Here is a 23,285-nt window from a genome sequence, read left to right as displayed (position 1 = left end):
AAAGCTTTATCCGGTACTGTGCTTGGGTTCCAACTGCCGAAATCTCTGTTAAGACTTACTCCAGCCCATCTACACCCTCCCAGCCATTGAAGTCCTCCCCTGCCCATCCTCCTCCAAACGGCCATGCACAGACACAGACCGTACAAGTCTGCCCAGTAACTGGCCTAGTTCAATCTTTAATATTATTTTCTGATTCTAAATCTTCTGTGTTCATCCCACCCTTCTTTGAACTCAGTCACAGTTTTACTCTCCACCACCTCTCTCGGGAGCGCATTCCAGGCATCCACCACCCTCTCCGTAAAGTAGAATTTCCTAACATTGCCCCTGAATCTACCACCCCTCAACCTCAAATTATGTCCTCTGGTTTTACCATTTTCCTTTCTCTCGAAAAGATTTTGTTCTACGTTAATACCCTTTAAGTATTTGAACGTCTGAATCATATCTCCCCTGTCTCTCCTTTCCTCTAGGGTATACATATTCAGGGCTTCCAGTCTCTCCTCATATGTCTTCTGGCGCAAGCCTCCTATCATTTTCGTCGCCCTCCTCTGGACCGCCTCAAGTCTTCTTACGTCTTTCGCCAGATACGGTCTCCAAAACTGAACACAATACTCCAAGTGGGGCACAACGCAAGCAACACGGAAACCTCGAGCGCTGGATCCAATCAGTGGGTGCACAATTCATGAGGATCCAGTGCATTCATCCTTCTCCTGCATCCCAGTCGTTTCTTTAGATGATTCAGGCATCTTCAAGGTGATGAGTAGAAAAGTTGTAATGGAGAGCTGTAGAAAATCCGACCGATGGGAACGGGCGGAAACTAAAGACTGGGGATTAGGGGGAAGCAGGGGGAAATGGGTAGGGCTCGGGCATGCCCAGTGGGGCCTGGGCACTGCACGTGCTCAGAGAAAAAAAAAAAAAATCTCTCTGAGCTATTGGAGAGCTTATCCGCAAACTGGGAACTGTTGGGACAACACCCATATGTAGCTGACTCATCCTGCTTGTCCTAGGAGAACTGACAGACTCTATGTCCCTGTACCCTTCCCAACAGCCATCTAATCCCCAGTGCCCAAGAGGTGGCAGGTTCTGTATCCCTGTATCCTTCCTCTGAATCTTCCCATTGCCCTGGAGGAGAAAGGATCGCTGTCCCTATGCCTTGTTTCATCTCTGAACAGTGAATTTAGAAGTATCCTCAGGTTCTATACCTTCTCTCATAGTAACATAGTAGATGACGGCAGATAAAGACCCAAATGGTCCATCCAGTCTGCCCAACCTGATTCGATTTGAATTTTTTTTTTCTTCTTAGCTATTTCTGGATAAGAATCCAAAGCTCTACCCGGTATCGTGCTTGGGTTCCAACTGCTGAAGTCTCAGTTTATGTGTGGAAAGTGTGTTAGACTTTGGGCTGAAATAAAATCCTGACATTTACATAGAAATCTAAATGGAGTCTCTCATTTCACATCATCTCATACGTCTTAGCTTACAAGTGATTTATAATAGAATTTAAAAAAAAACCCAATAAAATGAAGTTTTAAAATATATTAAAATGACAGCTTGGGTCCAGGGATATAGAGCCTATCACTGGAGCTGAGGATTCATAGGAATGGTGAGTGATGTCTCTTTTGTTATAAGAGACAAGTGTTTAAGCCCGTTACATTAACAGGTGCTAGAGTAGATGTGTCTGTCTGTCTGTCTTTCTTTCTTTTTCTCTCTCTCCTTTTCCACTGTCTGTCTTTCTGTCTCTCTCTGTCCTTGGCCACTGTCTACACTCAGGCCCAACAATTGTCCCTTTCTATTCCCTCCCTCCTTCCTTCCTATGTCCTTAGCACCCCCAGTGCCTCATTCCCATGTCCTTAGGGCCCCTTTCCATGTCCTTAGTGCCCCCAGTGCCTCCTTTCCATGTCCTTAGTGCCCCTTTCCATGTCCTTAGTGCCCCAGTGACTCCTTCCCATGTCCTTAGTGCCTCCTTCCTATGTCCTTAGTGCCCTTTCCCATGCCCTTAGTGACTCAGTGCCCCTTCCTTTGTCCTTAGTGCCCCTTCCTATGTCCCTAGTGCCCCCAGTGCCTCCTTCCTATGTCCTTAATGCCCCTTCCAATGTCCTTAGTGCCCACAGTGCTCCTTCCTATGTCCCCCCTTACTGCCTTCCAGGTTTTGTCCCACCCCCTCCCCAAAGCTAGCCAGCCTACCTCCTTCCCTATCTGCCATGCTAAAGCCAGCCAGCCTGCCAGCCTGCCTCCAGCGCCGAAGCCTGCCTTTCCTGTACCGGCCCCTGCTGCTGCTACCTACCATCTGGCCTACCACCACTTCAAACACCCCCCCCCCCGGTCCGCAGCCACTGCCGCCCGCTGAAACTAAACCAAAAGGAAAAGGGTCTGCCGTACACAAACCACTGAATGCGTCGAACATTGCCATGGAACTACAGATCATGGAGGCAGGGATCACAGAGGTAGAAGTGCGCATGCATGCTTAGGGTTTTATTATTATTGATGCTGTCCTCTCTTTCTGTCTGTCTCTTCCTACTGTGACCTTGGGCAAGTCACTTAATCCCCCTATTGCACCAATAGGCAGATTGTGAGCCTACCGGAACTTTAAATGTGCCTGCCTAACATTCAAGATCCTACATGGCACTCTTCCTCCCCTAATTCCACTATCTTGGAATTCTTTGAAACCTGACACTACAATCCACCCAAAAACTTAAACTATCTTATTGAGCTCGGAAAGGCTAATGTGAAAGGCAGACTCCTCGTTCCCGACATGAGGGGGGGGGGGTCAGGGGGGAGAGGTCTGCACTGCAGACTCTGCAGGACCCCAAGAGGGAAAAAGCATCGAGTTTATTATTATTATTTTTTTTTTTTTTTCAGAATGTGGGGAGATTGCTGTACAAGCTGAACTCTGGAGCAGCATGTCTCCTGCCGGTGGGAGAGGTCTGCAGGTCCCCCCCTGAGGGAAAGAAGCATGGGAGTTTCTTTTTCCTTAAGTTCAGATTGGGAGGAGGGTGGGGCAGAGTCCTCGGGGCTGCAAAAGATTATCAGAGGTTTTCCCAAAAACAAGCAGATAGGACTTACCTTTGGGGCTGGAGGGGGAAACCCCAATCGGCTGCCTGCAGAGGCTGGCTGTATGCGGCAGCATGCAGGGACTCCGGGGGAGATCTCTCAGTCTGGAGGGCAAAACCCCCAATCTGCTGACTGCAGAGGCTGGCTGTACGCGGCAGCATGCAGGGACTCCGGGGGAGATCTCTCAGTCTGGAGGGCGAAAACCCCGATCTGCTGACTGCAGAGGCTGGCAGTACGCAGCAGCATGCAGGGACTCCGGGGGAGATCTCTCAGTCTGGAGGGCGAAAACCCCGATCTGCTGTCTGCAGAGGCTGGCTTTACGCGGCAGCATGCAGAGACTCTGGGAGAGATCTCTCAGTCTGGCGAGACCCCTATCGGCTGCCTGCAGAGGCTGGCTGCACGCGGCAGCATGCAGGGACTCCGGGAGAGATTTCTCTGCCGGGCCAAGTGCAGGCGGGGGGATTAGCTGAGCCAGGGCATCCTGGAGGCTCCTTTCCGCTGTAGCTTGTGGATCCCCTGCTGCTGCATTCCGATAAGGATGGCTGCTGGAGGAAGATTCTCGGGCCTCACTTCTCTTCATGAAGTATCTCAGTGCCTTCTTCCTTAGCTTGTGTGCACGTGGAAACATGTGCGCACAATGCAAGCAACATGGAAACCTCGTGCACCGGATCCAATCAGTGGGCACACAATTCATGAGGATCCAGTGCATTCATCCTTCTCCTGCATCCCAGTCATTTCTTTAGATGATTCAGGCATCTTCAAGGTGATGAGTAGAAAAGTTGTAATGGAGAGCTGTAGAAAATCCGACCGATGGGAACGGGCGGAAACTAAAGACTGGGGATTAGGGGGAAGCAGGGGGAAATGGGTAGGGCTCGGGCATGCCCAGTGGGGCCTGGGCACTGCACGTGCTCAGAGAAAAAAAAAAAAATCTCTCTGAGCTATTGGAGAGCTTATCCACAAACTGGGAACTGTTGGGACAACACCCATATGTAGCTGACTCATCCTGCTTGTCCTAGGAGAATTCTTATTATGTTTTCCCTTCCTTATTTTAAAGTTCCTGTGAACCGTGCCGAGCTCTATCTTTATGGAGAGGATGCGGTATATAAACTTAAGGTTTAGTTTAGTTTAGATGGGGAAAAATGCTTGAGTACCTGAATATATTCATGTAAACCATTCTGAGCTCCCCTGGGAGAAAGGTATACACTTCCCCCTCTGAATCCATGGTTTCAGCATCCACGGATTCGGTTATTCGTGATTTTTTTTGAGGGGGAAAAAGCTTCATTTCGGACCTTCCCTGCCTCCCTCCCACCTTCCCCCCAGCATCCCGGCCTTACCTGGTGGTCTAGTGGGCTTTCGTGGCAGGAGCGATCTTCCTACACTCCTGCCTCGTGTAGATCGCCAATAGGAAATGGCTGCCGTGAGCTCCTGTCGTAATCTCAAGAGCTCACGGTCCAGCTCACGGTCCAGCTCTGCTCCTAACCCCCGCGAATACTGAGGGAGAAGTGTAGAAAACTGAATTAATAAACAGTGTGAAAAGATGGTATTGTGACATCATAATGCCTCGTTCCACCAATGCCTAAGAGCCAACCTCATCAATGATGTCACAATGACTTGACTGTCCTATACTTGGCTCACTTTTACCATATTTTGGTTTCTAGAGTGATGCAGTGGTTAAAGCTACAGCATCGGGCACCCTTAGGTTGTGGGTTCAAATCCACACTGCTCCTTGTGACCCTCAGCAAGTCACTTAATCCCCCCATTGCCCCAGGTACATTAGATAAGTAGATTGTGAGCCTGCCAGGACAGACAGAGAAAAATGCTTGAGTACCTGAATAAATTGATGTAAACCATTCTGAGCTCCCCTGTTAGACCAGTACAGGAAATAAAATAATATAGGTAAATAAAATATAGAAGTGAATCCTCTGAACATTTTACCATGACATCATCAGATGATCTTTTACAGCTCGACTGCGCCACCTTTTGGTAAACTTCATTGGGACTTTAATTCATCATTCACATTCCATTTTGGCTCTTTCCAAATTTATGAGCCAAAAAATGGCACAGACTTGTTTCTCTTAGCCCCTCACCTAGGGTTATCATGTGGATCCAGGAAAAGGAGGACGGATTGAGACATCCGGGTTTTCCTTCCATTGAAAGCAATTTTTGATCGCTCTTCTTTGAACCTTTTCTTTTTTTTTTCTTCAGTTCAAAATATTTTTATTAGTTTTACAGATATGATAACAACAATAGAGAAAGCTTCCGAGGAAGCAAGGGAGAACCAGAAGTAGAACTCCCATCAAGTATATCAAACTACAGTAAGGAAATATATCAGGAAGAAAAGTACATAAGCATCTAACCATACAGTCTTCTCTCAGTGATACAATATATACAAACAAAAATAAACCGATAGGATAGTGAGTACAAAACCATAACTATAAAGGGCAAAGGTCAGCAGTCTGCTCACATGGTGGTCCTGTGGTCAAAGACCAGTGCCCTAACTGAGACAAACCCTTCCAGCGCAGGTGATCGAGGCCAGCAGCGTGCTGGACTTTAAGAATAAATGGGATACCTATGTGGGATCCCTACGAGGGTCGAACTGAAAAATCGGTCACTAGGTATAGACTTAAGAGGATGGGTCAGCAGACTTGATGGGCTGATCGAGACCAGCATCGTGCTGGACTCTAAGAATAAATGGGATACCTATGGGGATCCCTACGAAGGTCGATCTGAAGAATTGGTCACTAGGTATAGACTTAAGAGGATGGGTCAGCAGACTTGATGGGCTGATCGAGACCAGCATCGTGCTGGACTCTAAGAATAAATGGGATGCCTATGGGGATCCCTATGAAGGTCGATCTAAAGAATTGGTCACTATGTATAGACTTAAGAGGAAGGGTCAGTAAGGTGGGCAGACTTGATGGGCTATAGCCCTTTTCTGCCATCATCTTTCTATGTTTCTATGCCTAAGGTACATTAGATAGATTGTGAGCCCACCAGGACAGATAAGGAAAATGCTTGAAGCCTGTATGTAAACTACTTTGAGTAGAAAAGTGTAGTTACTTACCTGTAACGTAGGTTCTCCGTGGACAGCAGGATAGTCAGCCACATATGGGGTGTTGTCCCAACAGCTCCCAATTTGCGGATAAGCTCTCCAATAACTCAGAGAGATTTTTATTTATTTATTTTCTCTCTGAGCACGTGCAGTGCCCGGGCCCCACTGGGCCATGAGTAGAAAAATCCCTTTCCCTCTTTCATTTATGTGTGGCAATGTTCACTTTCATTCCCTGGACTGTAAACTGCCCAAAGTCTAAGGATGATTTGACAGTACACAGAATAAAATTCGATCGAACAACAACAACAACAAAAAAAGCTACACAAGCTCTTTGAGCTTTTAAACATTTCGGTATATTTAATGTGTGAACCTGTTTCACTCAAAAAAAAAATCCCTAAAACAGCAGTATAACTTGGAAACACACAGATGTTAATACGTGTGATGAGTTCTCTTCCCCCCCCCCCCCCCCATGGAATGAAGAAAGCGTGGGAGAAGTCTCTATATTCTTATCCGCTGCAAAGAAAGAAGGGTTTATTGACTGTCTGCCTCCTTACAAGTAGTTATAAAAATAGAAGCTTGCCCCGTGGGTAGCTCTATCAATATTAATCACCCTGCAATGTACGCTTCACCGTGTGGGGGCCACCCATCATATTTTCTGTGTAACCGTCGGCACAGCGACTTAATCTTCGTTTTCCAATCGTCGCACCGTGTGGCCCTCAGCGAATCGCTTCACCCGAGCTACGTCAATGCCGTTTTTCAGACCGATGGCTTGCAGGCTATGTTCCCTCGAAGCCAGCGGTCTCAAACTCAAACCCTTTGCAGGGCCACGTTTTGGATTTGTAGGTGCGGTATGCGGAGGGCCGCCGGAAAAAATAAAATAATGTCTAATTAAAGAAATGACAACTTTGCATGAGATAAAACTCGTTATGGTTATGGGAGGGGGGAGGGGGGTTGGGGGTTTGTGGAATTGTTTAATGGATATATTGTTATGTTCTTATCAGAATTTATTGATTGATTAATTATTGGAAGGGAAGGGGAAATAATTTTTTCTTACTAATCTTGGTAAGCTTCAATTTTAATATTATATGTAAATAATGTATTATGCACAAGTGTAGCTTTAAAAAGGAATACACTTCTCCCTCCGTATTCGCTGTGATAGGGGATTAACAAAACTGCAAATACAGAAAAACCGTGAATAACTTTTTCATATGTTATTCGCTGTTTTCTATTAAAAAACCCATCGTGAATAGGGTAAAACCATGAATAACATGGTGGGAGACCTGGCCTGTTCCTGAAGGAGAGGCAAAACACGGGGAAGAAAGTGCCGGGAATCGGTGATTTTCTCTGTTAAACGCCTGGAATCAGCGATTTCTCTATGCAAGCTGATGTAATTTTAGGGGGAGGAGCCAGCAAGCTAAAAACCGTGAATAATCGAAACCGCGATGGCTGAAACCGTGAATACGGAGGGAGAAGTGTAAAGATTTTTTTTTTTTTTTAAACTCAACTCGTTATAGTAACTATAACGAGTTTTACCTCATGCAAAATTGTCATATACTGTAGTTGTAATATACAGTAGTTTATAAAATCTTTCTTTCAAGGAAGGTTTAGATAGATTCCTAAAAGATAAGGGGATTGAGGGGTACAGATAGAAGTAGAGGTAGGTTATAGGAATAGTCAGGGACCACTTCACAGGTCTTAGGCCTGATGGGCCGCCACGGGAGCGGACCGCTGGGCGTGATGGACCTCTGGAGGCAACTTTTATGTTCTTATGTTGCTTCTGATAATTTCAGCTATACACAGCAACCTGCAGAAAGTGGAAAAACTATCAAAGTATCAATTGCAAGAGACAAGATTTTGAGGCCCTCGGTATTATGGTCAAATATATTTTATTGAGCAATCAAGAACACAACAGAGTAACACAAAGTACAGAACCAGCTCAAAATTTTGAAATATTCCCCAAAAGAACCACCTCCCCCCAAACCCCCACCAAACCCCCCTCCCCACCATACCCACCCCTGGGTCCTCCTTCAAAACACAAATTAACAAAAATCTGAATAACAAACTATACAAAAGAGTCACAAAAAGGGTAAGTACAAACAAAAGCTTCAATTAAGTATCCGGCTACGAGCCAGAGGGGTCAAAGTATTCCAGAAAGGTTCCCAAGTGGTCTGGAAAAGACGACCGTGGCGAGAAGACAAGTCAGTCACATCCCTTCGTTCCCACATCAAGAGAGCGATCATGCGGCTCCTCCAAAGGGAATAGTCCGGAGCCTCAGCTTCAAGCCATTTCAGCAGGATGCATTTCAATGCGATCAGGATAGACCACTTGAGGAAAGCTGCAACTCCCTTGGAACGTGGAAAGTAATGAGGAACAGTCCCAAATAAAAGCAAAGGAGAACTGCGAACAGTAACACGCCAAATAGTCTCCACAAAAGCAAATATAGCAGTCCAAAAAAGTTGTATCTGAGGACAAGTCCAAAACATGTGGCCTAAGCTGGCTTCCGGAGCCTGACAACGAAGGCAGGCTGCGTGGGGACGGAAGTGAGCCAAATATGCCCTTTTAGGAGAAATATATAAACGAAAAATCAATTTAAAATGTTGCTCCCAAAAGGTAGTATATTTGCGAAAAGCAGGCAGTCGACGGACAGCCTGAAGGAGGATATCAGAAGGCAAATCAACAGCAAGATCACAGGACCAAGCATCACGCAGCTTAGAATGGTCAAACAAAGGGCATTCGTCCTTCAAGTGGCGGTGATGAAACGTGAGAGGGACCGGTTGTTGAGAACCAAGGGTAAAGGCCGTAGACAAAGTCTCATGACAGGCGGCCTGCAAGGAGCTAGAAGGTAAGGAAGAGATGTAATGATGGATTTGCATGTAAGCAAAATAGTCAGCAGGAGGGAGATCAAATTCAGCTCGCAACTGAGCAAAAGATTTAGTGGCGCCTTCATCAGTAACCAAGTGAAATAGATAATGAATGCCCCTTGTTTCCCACCGAGCAAAACTCGGCCCATCAATCCCAGGTAAGAAAGAACCATTGAAACGAATAGGAAGGAAGGGAGAGGCCCTCGGTATTATAAAGAATGATTCTTTATGGAAAACTTGTGCCTTAAGTGTCCGGTGGTTGCGTCCGCAACCGTCTTCAGCTTTCACTTCTTCCAGCTCCGGACACACGCACAAGCTGCACTGCCTCCGATGGTCACCTTACGTTCTGCAACGTTGCCCGCCTCACTGCTGTAACCTCACGCAAGCCCTCTCCACTCCACCTCCCAATCGCGCACAGGCGCAGGAAAGCGCTTGCGTGAGGTGACAGCCACCACCGGCCACTTAAGGCAGACGTTTTCCATAAAAGAATCATTCTTCAGGATGCCGAGGGCCTCAAAATAGTACTTGGCAGGCTGCGAGTTTAAGACCGCTGCTCTACGCTGAGCATATGCGCGACCATTCATCCATTCTAGCAGTATCACCCCAGTGGCTTATTGAGGGTGAGTGGTGCCCCTTCCACACCCTCTTCTCTGCCCCTGCACCTTCCCCACTCCCCTCCCTGCCGCATTTGCGCCCCCTTCACGTTCCCGTACCTTTTTAGTTTTCCAGGTGAATTTGCTGCTCGTATCATGTTGGCTATCTCTCTGATGTCACTTCCTAGACCCGGGGCCCGGAAGTGATGTCAGAGAGAGGCGACACCCAACGCGGGCAGCAAGTTCGTAATGCTGCTTGCGCAGGGAAAATCAAAGAGGTACGAGGGAAGGGAGGAGGCGCACGCATGCAGTATGGGGGTTGGGAAGGACTGGGTGGGGGGGGGGCAGGGAGGAGGACAGGTTCTGGCGCCCTTATCAGGACCATGCCCGGGGTGGACTGCCCCTCCACCGCCTCCTTACTGCATCACTCACAGATTTTTATATGGATGTTCACGAAATGACTTGCAAATTTGGAAAATTGTTGTTGTTTTTTTTTTTTTTTTAGAACTCGTTGCTTGCACAGAAATTTGATTTTAGAACTTCTTGAACATATGAAAAAAACAAAATTTGCACGCGCCCGGCCAATCCTTAGAGCAGTGTGTCGCAAACTTTCCGGCTGCGGAACACTAAATGCAATACCTAGCTGGAAGGCACCTGGAAAAGCGTGGTCATCGACGCGCTGATGTCACGTGACATCTGGCCGCTTCGGTGGAGGGATCCGGGAGAAGGGGAGGTATGGAGAGAAGAGGAGAGTCATCTGCGTCGGCTGACTGCCTACAGGACATGCCTGTCGCTGCAAGAGGCATGTCCTGAAGGCGGTCAGCCAGCGCGGACGACTCCCCTCCTCGCCTGTGTGTCGCAGCGCACCTGAAATCTCAAGAGGCACACCAGTTTGCGATACGCTGCCTTAGAGGGAGCATTGCTTGCAGGAGTGGAACTGGGCTCATTTTGCTGGGGGATTAGGAGGGCAAGGTCCTTCGACACGGCAGAAAAATGCTTTTCCCGCCCTGGGATTTTTATTTTATTGGTCTTTCATATAGTTTTCAGCCTGAAAAAGTAGTGAAAAACACACGCAAAACGGTACTCTCCCTCTGCCCACATGTCCTAACCACTCTGGAAATTTTCAGTTCACCTTCTGGAGGAGAAAAAAAGCTAGAGAAAAAGGCAACGAAAGCCACAAAAGTGATAATGCAAAAAAGCCCCAGGGAGTGTTGGTGAGCCACAAAAAGAGAAACCGGGGCTTAGATGCTGGGTTCAAACATCTTCCCTCATCCCCCCCCCCCTCTCCACCGCCTCAAGTGCTTCAGATCCAGATTCCATTCACTCCTCTGAACCTGTTCCAAGTTCCACAGAGATGACAAGTTACTCAGTTCTAGGCTGCAGGTTAAATGTACTGAAAAATGACACCCCGAAACGTTGAAAGGAAAAACTGAAGAGGTAATCTCCGAAGCTTGTGTTAAGATTGAGTCAGGAGTCCTTATTGGAGATTCCAACTGTACATGAGGTCAGTGGCCTCACTTCTCTTCATGAAGTCTCTCAGTGCCCTCTTCCTTAGCTTGCATGCACGTGGTGACAGGTGCGCACAACGCAAGCAACACGGAAACCTCAAGCGCCGGATCCAATCAGTGGGCGCACAATTCATGAGGATCCAGTGTATTCATCCTTCTCCGTTTCTTTAGATGATTCAGGCATCTTCAAGGTGATGAGTAGAACCGTTGTAATGGAGAGCTGTAGAAAATCCGACCGATGAGAACGGGCGGAAACTAAAGACTGGGGATTAGGGGGAAGCAGGGGGAAGTGGGTAGGGCTCGGGCATGCCCAGTGGGGCCCGGGCACTGCACGTGCTCAGAGAGAGAGAGAGGAAAAAAAAAAATCTCTCTGAGCTATTGGAGAGCTTATCCGCATATTGGGAGGTGTTGGGACAACATCCATATGTGGCTGACTATCCTGCTGTCCACGGAGAACGATGGCTCCAGTAGGGCAGAACAGATTGCCCACAGAAACGAAGCTGGAGTCTGAAATATTTTTTTTTTAATTGAGAAACAGCTGACAACCTGACTCTTTATTAATGTAGATACAGGTGGCTGTGGGTTTTTAAAAAAAGAAAAAAAGATGCAGCTGTTTACAGATAGGTGGAAATCAATAAATAGCGATCAAAGAAAGATTCGCTCTACACTAGTTTTCAGCAAAAGGCGCAGGAAATTTTACAGAATAGCCTAATAGAGAATGACACAGGGACACATTTTTTTCCCCGTCCCCCGTCCCATCCCCATGAGTTTTGTCGCTGTCTCTGCCCCATTCCTATAAGCTCTGCCTTATGCGCACAAGCCTCGAACACTTATGATTTGAAAGCGATTGAGGCTTGTGCAGATGAGGGCGGAGCTTGCAGGGACGGGGCAGGGGCAGGAAAAGAACTCGACGGTCCGGGAAAATGAGTTTCCGTCCGGACAGGGAAAAATTTGTCCCCGTGTCATTCTTTGATGCCTAACTCCCTCTTCTATGAAACCGCGCTGGTGGTTTTTAGCGCAGAGAGCCACGCTGAATGGCTCGCACGGCGGCCGATGCTCATTGAGTTCCTATGAGCGTCGGGAGCAGCGCAGGCCATTCCGCGTGGCTCCCCGCGCTAGAAACGGCGAGCGCCGTTTCGTGGAAGAGGGGGTAAGTTTGGGATCTGCACCAAACTTCATTTTTTTGATTGGCTTAATCGGCGTGGTAATTGACCATGCCAGTTATCGGCCAATCAAAAACCCAAAATTAATTAAGCAATTTAAGAGTTTGGTGCTGAACTCATAAGACGCCTAGCGACGCCTAAGTGGAGTTAGCCTTCCAAGCCTAACGCCGCCTAATGACACCTATGTTAAAAAGTAGGCGTGGCTACGGGCAGAGAATAGGCATGGTTAAGCTAGGCATCGTTAGACGTCTGACCTAGGTGCCGCCATATTAGGCGAGTGAAAAGCTGGTCGAATGGAGCAGTGCCTATCACTAGCAACGCTTAAGTCTTCTTAGGCACCATGGGCGTGATTCTATAAACAGCACCTCGCAGTTGATTGACAACTGCGCAAAGCCTACAATATAGGCACGCTTATGCATCGTCTATAACAGTGTTTCGCAAACTTTTTAAGGTGCGGAACACTAATCTCGTGGCTGCGTCTGGAGGGCACCCGGAAACGCACGGCCCATCATCATGCCGACGTCCATGCAGGCGCGGACGACTTCCGGCCGTGGCCCTGAGCCTCCCCCTCCCCCAAAATGGCACCACCATGTTTGATCGAGGAGTTGATTTGAGAGATTGACTGTGACTTCACGTCCTGAGGCAGCTTATAATTAGCGAAACGCTGGCCACCGTCGATGTGCGGTGTCTTTCTGTTGACTCAATAGAATTTGGCTTTTCAAATCATTTTCAGATCATAGGGGGTCCCGATACAAGGCAGAGTATATCCCGCTTGCATTGCACAAGGCTTTTCTCTATTGAAATATTATTGAGGAGGTTTTTTATGCCAGTGACTTTATTACACCCTGTAAAACTCCACCTGTTTTCAACCTGAGTTTCTCGGTTTGGTGGAGGGGGGGGATCTGAGGCTTTTTCCTCTTCTTTAATAATTTTCACAGAAGAAACGTGGCTGATGTGCGAATTGTGGGTTTTTCTGCCTTGTTCTGGAACTCCGTGCCTGTGGAATGTTTAGTACTTCTCTTTGTGGACTCTGCTGATCTTTCATGAGTAGTTGTGCTGTGCTGTAAACCAGGTCGAAAGTGTAGTGAGATGATATTGTTTGGTTTTTCGAGGGGCTTGTGTTGTGTTTACCAGAATCGTGCCAGCAGGGTTCAGAGACAAAATTGCGCGAGACAACGGCGTGCCGACAACTGAGCGCAAGGTTGATGGCGCGCCGAAGAAAAGCACTATTTTAAAGGGTTCCGACGGGGGGTGTTGGTGGGGAACCCCCCTATTTTACTTAACAGACATCGCGCTGGCATTGTGGGGGGGGGGTTTGGGGGGTTGTAACCCCCCTCATTATACTTGAAACCGAACTTTTTGCCTGTTTTTTTAGGGAAAAAGTTCAGCTTTAAGTATAATGTGGGGGGTTACAACCCCCCAAACCCCCCACAATGCCAGCGCAATGTCTGTTAAGTAAAGTGGGGGGGTTCCCCACCAACACCCCCCGTCGGAACCCTTTAAAATAGTGCTTTTCTTCGGCGCGCCGTCAACCTTGCGCTCAGTTGTCGGCACGCCGTTGTCTCGCGCGATTTAGTCCCGTCACCGCCAGCAGAGGCGCCTACCTGCAAGGAATGCCACTGTAGGCGGGGCTAATGCTGGAAATGTAGACCTCGGAAAACCCTGGCTTACACTTCCAGTGCCTATCTTTGCCAGAGGTGCAATTCTTGAAGCAGCGCTATTGCACGATTGGCGGTTGCTTTTACGGCAGCCGCTGACAGCAGCGCCACTTAGAGAATCTGGTGGTTCAAATCAAAAGTACTTATTTTGTACTTGGGGGCCATGAAGTGTTAGGCGACTTGCCTAGAGTTACAAGGAGCTGCGGGGGGGGGGGGAGGGGAGGAGGGGGGGAATCAAACTCACACAACCACTAGGCTATTGCAATGCACGTAAAAAGGGAGCCCACATAAGAGGGATATGTTATGGTACAACTGAAATTCAGCAGATTTCCAATGGAAGTCACACAAGGGAAAGATTAAAATATTACTTGTTACTCACTGGGATTCTGGAATCTTGATACTCTTTGGGATTCTGGAATGTGGGTTTTGGCCAGGTACTGGGGACCTGGATTAGCCACCGTGAGAACGGGCTACTGGGCTTGATGGACCATTGGGCTATTCTTGTGTTCTTAAGTTCTTTTTTTTTTTTTTTTCAATTATCTTTATTAACAATTGCAAAGGGAACATACAACCAGGAGCAGAGGAAGCATAAAAACAGATCAGCCAGAAAAACAACACTTGAAAACTATAACAGCAAAAAGTGCACCGTACAAGAACCCAATGGGAGTATGCCCTTCACAAGTGACATTTTGAAATATCAAATCCCCCAATCAAATCTACCTATACCTCAAGCATACGGCATCAAATCCCAACTAACAGACAACAAACACTCCACAAGCTTACCTCCAGACAGCCAACCACCCAAATACTCACAGCCGCACACACACCAGTGCAGCCACCCTGTGGAAAAGCAAAACCAAAAAGAGCAAAAGAGAGCAACAGCCCCACCAAGAGGAAGTATCAGGGTAGGGACTCCGTATCCACCGGCTCCAAGCCGGAACAAACAGTTAACGCCCGTTTCCACAAGGCTTGATAGCAGCGGAGGACCAGAGTCCCAGACCTAGGGACTCTGGTCTTATGTTCTTAACTGCGTTGATGCCAGTGGTGGGCGCTTTTCGATACTGTGTTTTCAAGACTAGGGACAGGCGGGGTTCCCTGGGGGTCCTGCAGAACTCGCCAGCCCTTCCCTACTGAAAATGTGATAGTGAAAAAGCCGGCCACCCGAATACAATCTCTATATGTAAGAACACAGACAAAAAAAGCAGAAAAATAGAAACTTTTTATGTCCTTGCACACAGAGATTGTATTCGGGTGGTCGGCTCCTGAAGGAGGGCATAAGTGAAATGGGGAAACTCCGTAGAGCATAGCATGCGTTACCCAGATCCAGTCAAGATGAGTCTATTGAGAATTATTTATTGAATATTGTAACTATTTGAGAATTGCATTTGCATATTTGACTTCCCATAGAGGATCGGAACGTAAACGAGGTATTTTTCTGAGCAACGATAGCCCACGAACGAGGAGACTGAGCAAGGCAGCGTCACAGCTCAGCATCTGTGGCCACTTGAAGTCTTTTCCTCCTTGTACAAAATTTTAAAAAAATCTATAACCAGGTTGAGAATAGACTTTGATTAGGTTTGTAGCGGTGTCTTGTTTTTCAAGATATTCATATTGGGTTCGTGTTTGGATATATACCCTCCTCCCCTTTTGCTAAACCGCGATAGCGGTTTTTAGCGCAGGGAGTCACGCCGAATGCTCCGCGCTGCTCAAGATGCTTATAGGAACTCTATGAGCATCGGGAGCAGCGCGGAGCATTCATTGTCGTTCCCTGCACTATCGCGGGGTGACATTAGAGAAGAACCATCGGCTCAGTTGTGATGATGTGACACGTGTATACTGTACGTACTCGTATTGCAAGACGTTGCTTGTATATCAAGTTAACATTTAATCAAATGTTTTGCTTGTCTTGCAAAACACTCGCAAACTAAGTTACTTGCAATCCAAAGTTTTACTGTACTATTTTTCTTTGGCCTTCCGCTCTTCACCTTTTTCCTTGCTTTACTCATGCTATGGATCACCCTTTCTTCTTGACTTCATGGCTTATATCGTTAATTGTATGGGCAGAATTTCACTGTGACGTCCCTTTGGTTCCACTCCTTCCCTTCCCCAACTTATTGGAACCTTCCCTTTCTTTATCCCCCTTGTACCCCTTTTTGTTTGTATGATGTATTTTTGGTTTTGTTTATTGCCTCCCTCGTTATATGTTTTTAATTTTTTTTGTTTTTAATATATTATTATTGTAAACCGCTTAGACTAACTGTGGTTGTATTAGCGGTATATCAAAGAAATTGAAACTTGAACTTAACCTTCAACACGCATATCAACTCACTACTAAAAGAATGCTTTCTTCAAGATGAGACAACTGAGGACAATGAGACCAGTCCTAACCCAGGATAGTAGCACGATCTGTCCTAAAACCATACCTGGACGATCGTAATTCACTATATTCTGGCATTACAGAAAAAGAACCCAAGAGACTACGACTAATTTTCAGAAAGAATAAGTACGAGAGGGCAAGTCCGTTGTTGGAACAACTGCACTGGCTGCTGCTAAAATAAAAAAAGCAAACCCAATTGAAGCCCGCAAGGTTCATAAAGTGTCCTACAGAGAAAACTCGGAAGGACTAACCTCGGATATTAACGTCCCACACTTCTTCTGTTCACGAGTACTGCGACACTTCAAACTATCCTTCCCATCATCAAGTTCGGCGGAAGAAAATGTTTGAGGTCACTTTTGAATATGAGGGACCTCTTATCTGGAACAAACTGCCAACACACCTAAGACAACCTACCACCTACCTAGACTTCCGGAAAAAACTAAGTTTCTCTTCTCTCTCTAGACATTTTCCTATTCTTCACCTCCTCCCCCCAACAATCACAAGACCGGGCTTAAATATGTAACTTCAAGAACTTGATCTAACTCTTAACATAGAAACATGACGGCAGATAAAGGCCAAATGGCTCATCTAGTCTGCCCATTATCTCTTTCTCTCTCCGAGGGATCCCACGTGCCTATCCCAGGCTTTCTCGAATTCAGACACAGTCTCTGTTTCTACCACTTCTTCCGGGAAACTGTTCCTCGCATCTACCACCCTTTCTGTAAAAAATTATTTCCTCAGATTACTCTGGAGCCTATCACCTCATAACTTCATCCTATGCACTCTCATTCCAGAGCTTCCTTTCAAATGAAAGAGACTCAACTCGTGCACATTTATATTACGTAGGTATTTAAACGTCTCTTATCATATCGCCCCTCTCCCGCCTTTCCTCCAAAGTATACAGATTGAGATCTTTGAATCTGTCGCCATACGCTTTATGATGAAGGCCACATACCATTTTAATAGCCTTTCTTTTGACCAGTGGTCTCAAACTCAAACCCTTTGCAGGGCCACATTATGGATTTGTAGATACTTGGAGGGCCTCAGAAAAAAATAGTTAATGTCTTATTAAAGAAATGACAATTTTGCATGAGGTAAAACTCTTTATAGCTTATAAATCTTTCCTTTTGGCTAAGTCTTAATAATAATATTGTCATTTATAGCTAAAGAGACGTATGATCAAGAAACTTTTATTTTACTTTTGTGATTATGATAAACATACTGAGGGCCTCAAAATAGTACCTGGCGGGCCACGTGTTTGAGACCACTGCTTTTGACCGACTCCATCCTTGCTTCTGGAAGAATGTTTGAATGTCTAGATTAATTTCCTGCTAATTTTTGCAGTACTGTTTTCTTGTTTCCGAGCTTTTCTTTGAGTCGCTTGCTGACATCATGTCTCATTATTATTTTTATCACTGTAATATTTTTGGGCTGGGATGACTTCCAGAAATTATTTGATTTTGTCTGCCACATGTCTCCGCTAGTTGAAACGTCAGTCCACATGTTAATTGAGTTTTTCAGTTGGCATCCTTTCGCCTGCCACAGAAAATGCGCTCTTTCGTCACAGTATAGCCTCTTGCTCTTCCATCTGTTGCCTCAGCCGCCTGTATCTCTATAACCATTTTGTTTATACCAGATTTGGAGGCAAGTGTTCAAGCCAGATGTGTGATGCAGCCCCTCTTCGTGAATAAGCTGGAGTTCTAAAAGTGCTCAGTATTATGGATTTGTCTTTCCCCTTACACCTGAAATTTGGCAGCCGGAACATGGATTTCATTCAGTTTACTCTTTCAGTGGTAAACCTTAGGCCCTCTTTAACAAAGGCGCGCTGCGCATTTTAGCGCGGATCTGGCGTGCGCTAAATCAATGCGTGGGCTAATCGCTAACGCGTCCATAGGATAACATGCACACGTTAGCGTATAGCGCATGTATAGTGTACTATTTTGAGGCCCTCGGTATGTTTATCATAATCACAAAAGTAAAATAAAACAGTTTCTTGATCTTTAGCTATAAATGAAAACAAAATCAAAAACTGTGGATACAGATGTTCTGGAGATAATTTATTGAACACTGACATATAAAACCATGAAAATTCAATTTAAAAAAGTACAATGATAAAAAAATACAGTGAAAAAATCCAACCTGACTCTACATGGTCCGTGTTTCGGTGAACACGCCTTCCTCAGGGGTCCAATGGTTTGCAAACTCACATATAAAGAATTGGACTGAAAACAGTCTATTGTCTTTAAACGTGAGCAAAGAACACCGCAGACAAGCTGAAGTAGCAAAAAAATGCCCATCTGCAGTAACCATTATCTCTCTCCTTATTGGCTAAGGCTCTTAACATTTGCATCTCCTCTTCCTATAGGCTAAGGCTCTTTACCCCTGCGTTATGAGGTCATAGGGCTTTATTGTTATAGAAACATGATGGCAGATAAAGGCCAAATGGCTCATCTAGTCTGCCCAACAAAGAAAAATGAGGAGACCCGATGATCCACCGATGAAAACAAAAATTGTGGATACAGATGTTCTGGAGATAATTTATTATACACTGACATATAAAACCATGAAAATTCAATTGAAAAGGTACAATGATAAAAAATACAGTGATAAAAATCCAACCGGACCCTACACGGTTCATGTTTCGGCGAACACGCCTTCCTCAGGGGTCCAATGGTTTCCAAACTCACATATAAAGAATTGGACTGAAAACAGTCAATTGTCTTTAAACGTGAGCAAAGAACACTGCAGACAAGCTGAAGGAGCAAAAAAAAATGCTAATGTTGGATGTAAAACAGCTTTTTTACACCCAGATTTGAAATAACCTTCACTGGACCCCCACTATTCCTAATCTTTATGGGCCAGTCTGTAACCCCCCCCCCCTGCCTTTCCAAAATTACAGGAAACTCCCCCACAAGTCTATTTACAACTCGGTGATTACATTGAAAAGACATTAGCCTGATAATTTTTATTTTAGGATATTCTGCATATCCTACAATTCTATGTGGATTTCAAATTATTCAGGTACTCAAGCATTGTTCCCTGTCTGTCCTGTCGGCTCCCACTCTACCTAGGGCAACGGGGGATTAAGTGACTTGTCCAGGGTCACAAGGAGCAGTGTGGGCTTTGAACCCAGGGTGTTGGGGGGCTGTAGCTCTAACCACTGCATCATACACTCCCCTCAGTACGGTGTCAGGTCAAAAGCGTGCCGGGACAAAGGCACGCCCAGACAATTGAGCGCAGCGCGGAGGTGCGCACCGCTCAAAATTACTGTTTTTAGGGCTCCGACGGGGGGGGCGTGGGGGGGGAAATCCCCCCACTTTACTTAATAGACATCGCGCCGCGTTGTGGGGGCATTGTGGGGGGTGGGGGGGGTTTTAACCCCCACATTTTACTGAAAACTTAACTTTTTCCCTGTTTTTAGAGGAAAAGTTAAGTTTACAGTAAAATGTGGAGGGTTACAACCCCCCAAACACCCCATAACGCCGGCGCAATGTCTATTAAGTAAAGTGGGGGGGGTTCCCCAACAAAACCCCCCCCGTCGGAGCCCCTAAAAACTGTAATTTTCTTCGGCGTGCGCCTCCGTCTTGCGCTCAGTTGTCAGCGCGCGCCTTTGTCTTTCGCGCCGTTGTCTATGAACCCCTCAGTACATTGCCTCTGTTATCAGTGAAGTTCATTCTCACCTAGAACACGGCCATATAGTTCTGGCTATTTCACCGGATTTCCCCACTGCCTTTGATCTGGTCAATCACTCTTTACTAACAACTAGAATTGGAAAGGCCCGTCTGCCCCTTTAAACCTTAACTCCCCTCCCCTTGCCTTCCCCAAGCTCCCAATTAGCACTAAGATAAAACCACACAACACTCTGTTTGGAAAAACCAAGTCGTAGCTCTGATTATTGAACAAAGTATTGAATTAATACAACAATCTAGCTACCACAGTAGCTTTGCCCCATGACCCCGCCTCAGCCAGCAAGGGTCAAGGGGTGGCAGATACCAACCTGTCTCTTCGAACGGATCCCCAGCCCACCTGGGGACCCCCATTCGAACCGCTGCTCTCCAGCCTCTCATCTCCCGATGATCCCCCTTCCCCCCCAAGAATTGGTAGCTTGATACTTGCCGCTGTGAGCTCCGGGCTCCTGACTCCGGGAACCCCAGGGGAGGGAGGGCGGGAAAGCCGCTGCCGAGAACCGAAAGAGACTGGCTCCTCAGTGGCCAATGCTTAAATATTCACCTGCCCCCCACTCCCACCGCGACCTATCCTATCTATCACGGCGGGAACTTCCTTCCACCAACCGTGCTTCCCTCTTGACCCGCTAACTCTTCCCTCCCCATTCAAAAACCAATCCCGACGGTCAGACACGCGGGCCTTCCAGCCCTGTGTTACTTGTGCCCATCGAGACTAGCTCTTGGGCTGTCTTTCGTCTCACGTCTTTCAGAATTAGGTCTATCAAGTTTGCTTCTTTCTTGGTTTGCCATGTGTCTTCAGAAAACACGTAGAACCTTCAGGATCCAATCCCCCTCCGGGGCTCATCTCTCATCAACCAGGCATCTCCAACATGGAGTCCTCCAAGGATCGATGCTCTCGCCTATGCTATTCAATCTGTTTCTGAGAGGAAGATTCTCAAAACTTACTGCGCCCTTAACGACGGTTGCTAAACCTATTCCAGCCACTTTAGCGTGTATGCATCTTAGTGGCTGATAATCACAACGGCTCAGCGCGGTCTTTTCCGAGCTTTCTAGTGGACTCCGACTCTGCCATGCAAATGTAGTACAATAAAATCATGAATATTAAAATGGGCTCATCAAGATTCAAAGGAGCACTGCGGGCAATTCCCCAAGCTTTTGGCAACCGAAAACTAAGCTAAAACTTAGCTTTGTATACCGGGTCATCAGTCAGATAAGGAGCTCGACTCGGTTAACGATCATTTTAAAAAAGATACGGAAAAGGCTCGGTTAACGATCATTTTAAAAAAGATACGGAAAAGGAAAGGAAGAGACTAAGGGCTCCTTATACGAAGGTGGGCCGAGCGTTTTAGCGAACGCACCAGATTAGCGCACGCTAGCCACAAACCTACCGCCTGCTCAAAAGGAGGCAGTAGCGGCTAGTGTGCACAATTCCACGCATTAAGGCCCTAAACGCGCCTTCGTAAAAGCAGCCCTTAGGGATTTCGTTTCATCCCACATAAATGTTTTTAGCGCTGCATCTACATTTATTTACTGGTGACTCTCTATACTGCCTTTAACTATGTCCATAGAGCGAGGTGGTGCACACTCTGGCCCTGCTCTTTTACGAAGGCGCGGTAACCGATTTAGCGCCTACAAACTGTGGACGCGTTAGCAGTTAACTCGCGCTAACCGTTAGCACGCCTTAGTAAAAGGACCCCTAAATGTGAGAAAAAGGACCTTCGAGTTGATTCTATTAACTGGTGGAGTGGTTAGAACTACCGTCTCAGCACCCTGAGGTTGTGGGTTCAAATCCCGCCCTGTGACCTTAGGCAAGTCACTAAATTCCCCATTGCCCCAGGCACATTTGATAGAGTGTGAGCCCGCCAGGACAGATAGGGAAAATGCTTGAAGTACCTGTAGGTACACTAGAGCAGTGTTTTTCAACCACCGGTCCATGGACCAGTGCCGGTTCACAGAAATTTCCTGCCGGTCCACGGGGCCAGCACGTGTATCAGGCCCAAAACAGTGTTCTTCAACCGCCGGTCCACGGTGCGATCGATGCGGCATTATCTTTCCTCTTCCTCACTGATTCAGTGCACAAAGCCACGGGCAGTGGCTCCTACGGGCATCCTGCGCCTGAACCGGAAGCCTTCTCTGACATTGCAACATCAGAGGGAAGGCTTCCAGATGAGGCATAGGACGTGCAAGGTGCAATTAGTACTATTATGGGGGCGGGGTCTGGGGTGGAGATTGGGTAGAGATGGGCGGGGTCTGGCCCACGACTTAGCCTAGTGTTCTTCAATCACCAGTCCACGGACCGATGCCGGTCCACAGAATAATTCTTTTATTTCTGACGGTCCATAGGTGTAAAAAGGTTGAAAAACACTGCACTAGAGAATGACACGGTGACAAAATTCATCACCGTTCCCGTCCCCGCAGATAACCGCGGGAAATAATCCCATGTCATTTTTTTAGCGTCTATTTCAACCTCCAGCATTCTTCAAAGCAAAGCCTGAGGGTCAGTGGTTGAGGCCATTCATATTCTGATTCTTATTTGAGCCAAGTATAGGATAATGAAGCCATTGTGACATCACTGATGTGATTGGCTCTTAGGCACTGGTGGAATGAGGCATTATGACATCACAATATCTGCTCTGGATTCCAGAGACTGTCATTCTTCAGTGTCTATTTCAACCTCAGTCCTTCTACACCAGCATTCTTCAAAGCAAAGCTTGCGGGTCAGTGGTTGTGGCCATTCATACTCTGATTCTTCCCTCTCTCCTTAAAGAATGACATGAAGATGGTTTACCGCGTTTATCCGCGGGGACGGGAACTGTGATGAGTTTTGTCACCGTGCCATTCTCTAATGTACACTACTTTGTGTGTGTTTGTGTAGCTACAAAAAAGGCAGTATACAAGTCCCAGTCCCTTAACACTGTATCTACACAGTTATTTATTTATTCAGTTCTCTATACTGCTCTCCCTAGGGAACTCAGAACAGTTGACATAAATTTATTAATGTTTTTATGTATAACATATGGATCTGGAATGGCCAAGTTATCATCCCCTCACACCCCCCTCCAACCCATCACCAACCCCCTGATTACAAAACACCCCTCGCTGTACTCACGAACTTATATCCTCAGCAATAATGTCAACCGTAAATAAAACAGAGACACTTTATTGATGGTAAAAATCAGGCCGCAGCTTTGTTTATTGGGACAACCAAGAAGCAACGAACAATAGCTTCACCCCGAGTTACAAGACATTGCAATTTACAAAACTCATAATTGTATTCCCCTGACCCTGCCATATCAGCAAGGGCCTAGGGGTGACATGGATCTCCATGCCCCTATTCCG

The sequence above is a fragment of the Geotrypetes seraphini genome, chromosome 12 (genome assembly GCF_902459505.1).
Source record: "Geotrypetes seraphini chromosome 12, aGeoSer1.1, whole genome shotgun sequence".
NCBI lineage: Eukaryota > Metazoa > Chordata > Amphibia > Gymnophiona > Dermophiidae > Geotrypetes > Geotrypetes seraphini.
The sequence above is the reverse complement of the archived record's forward strand: the minus strand, read 5'-3'. Positions refer to the sequence as shown.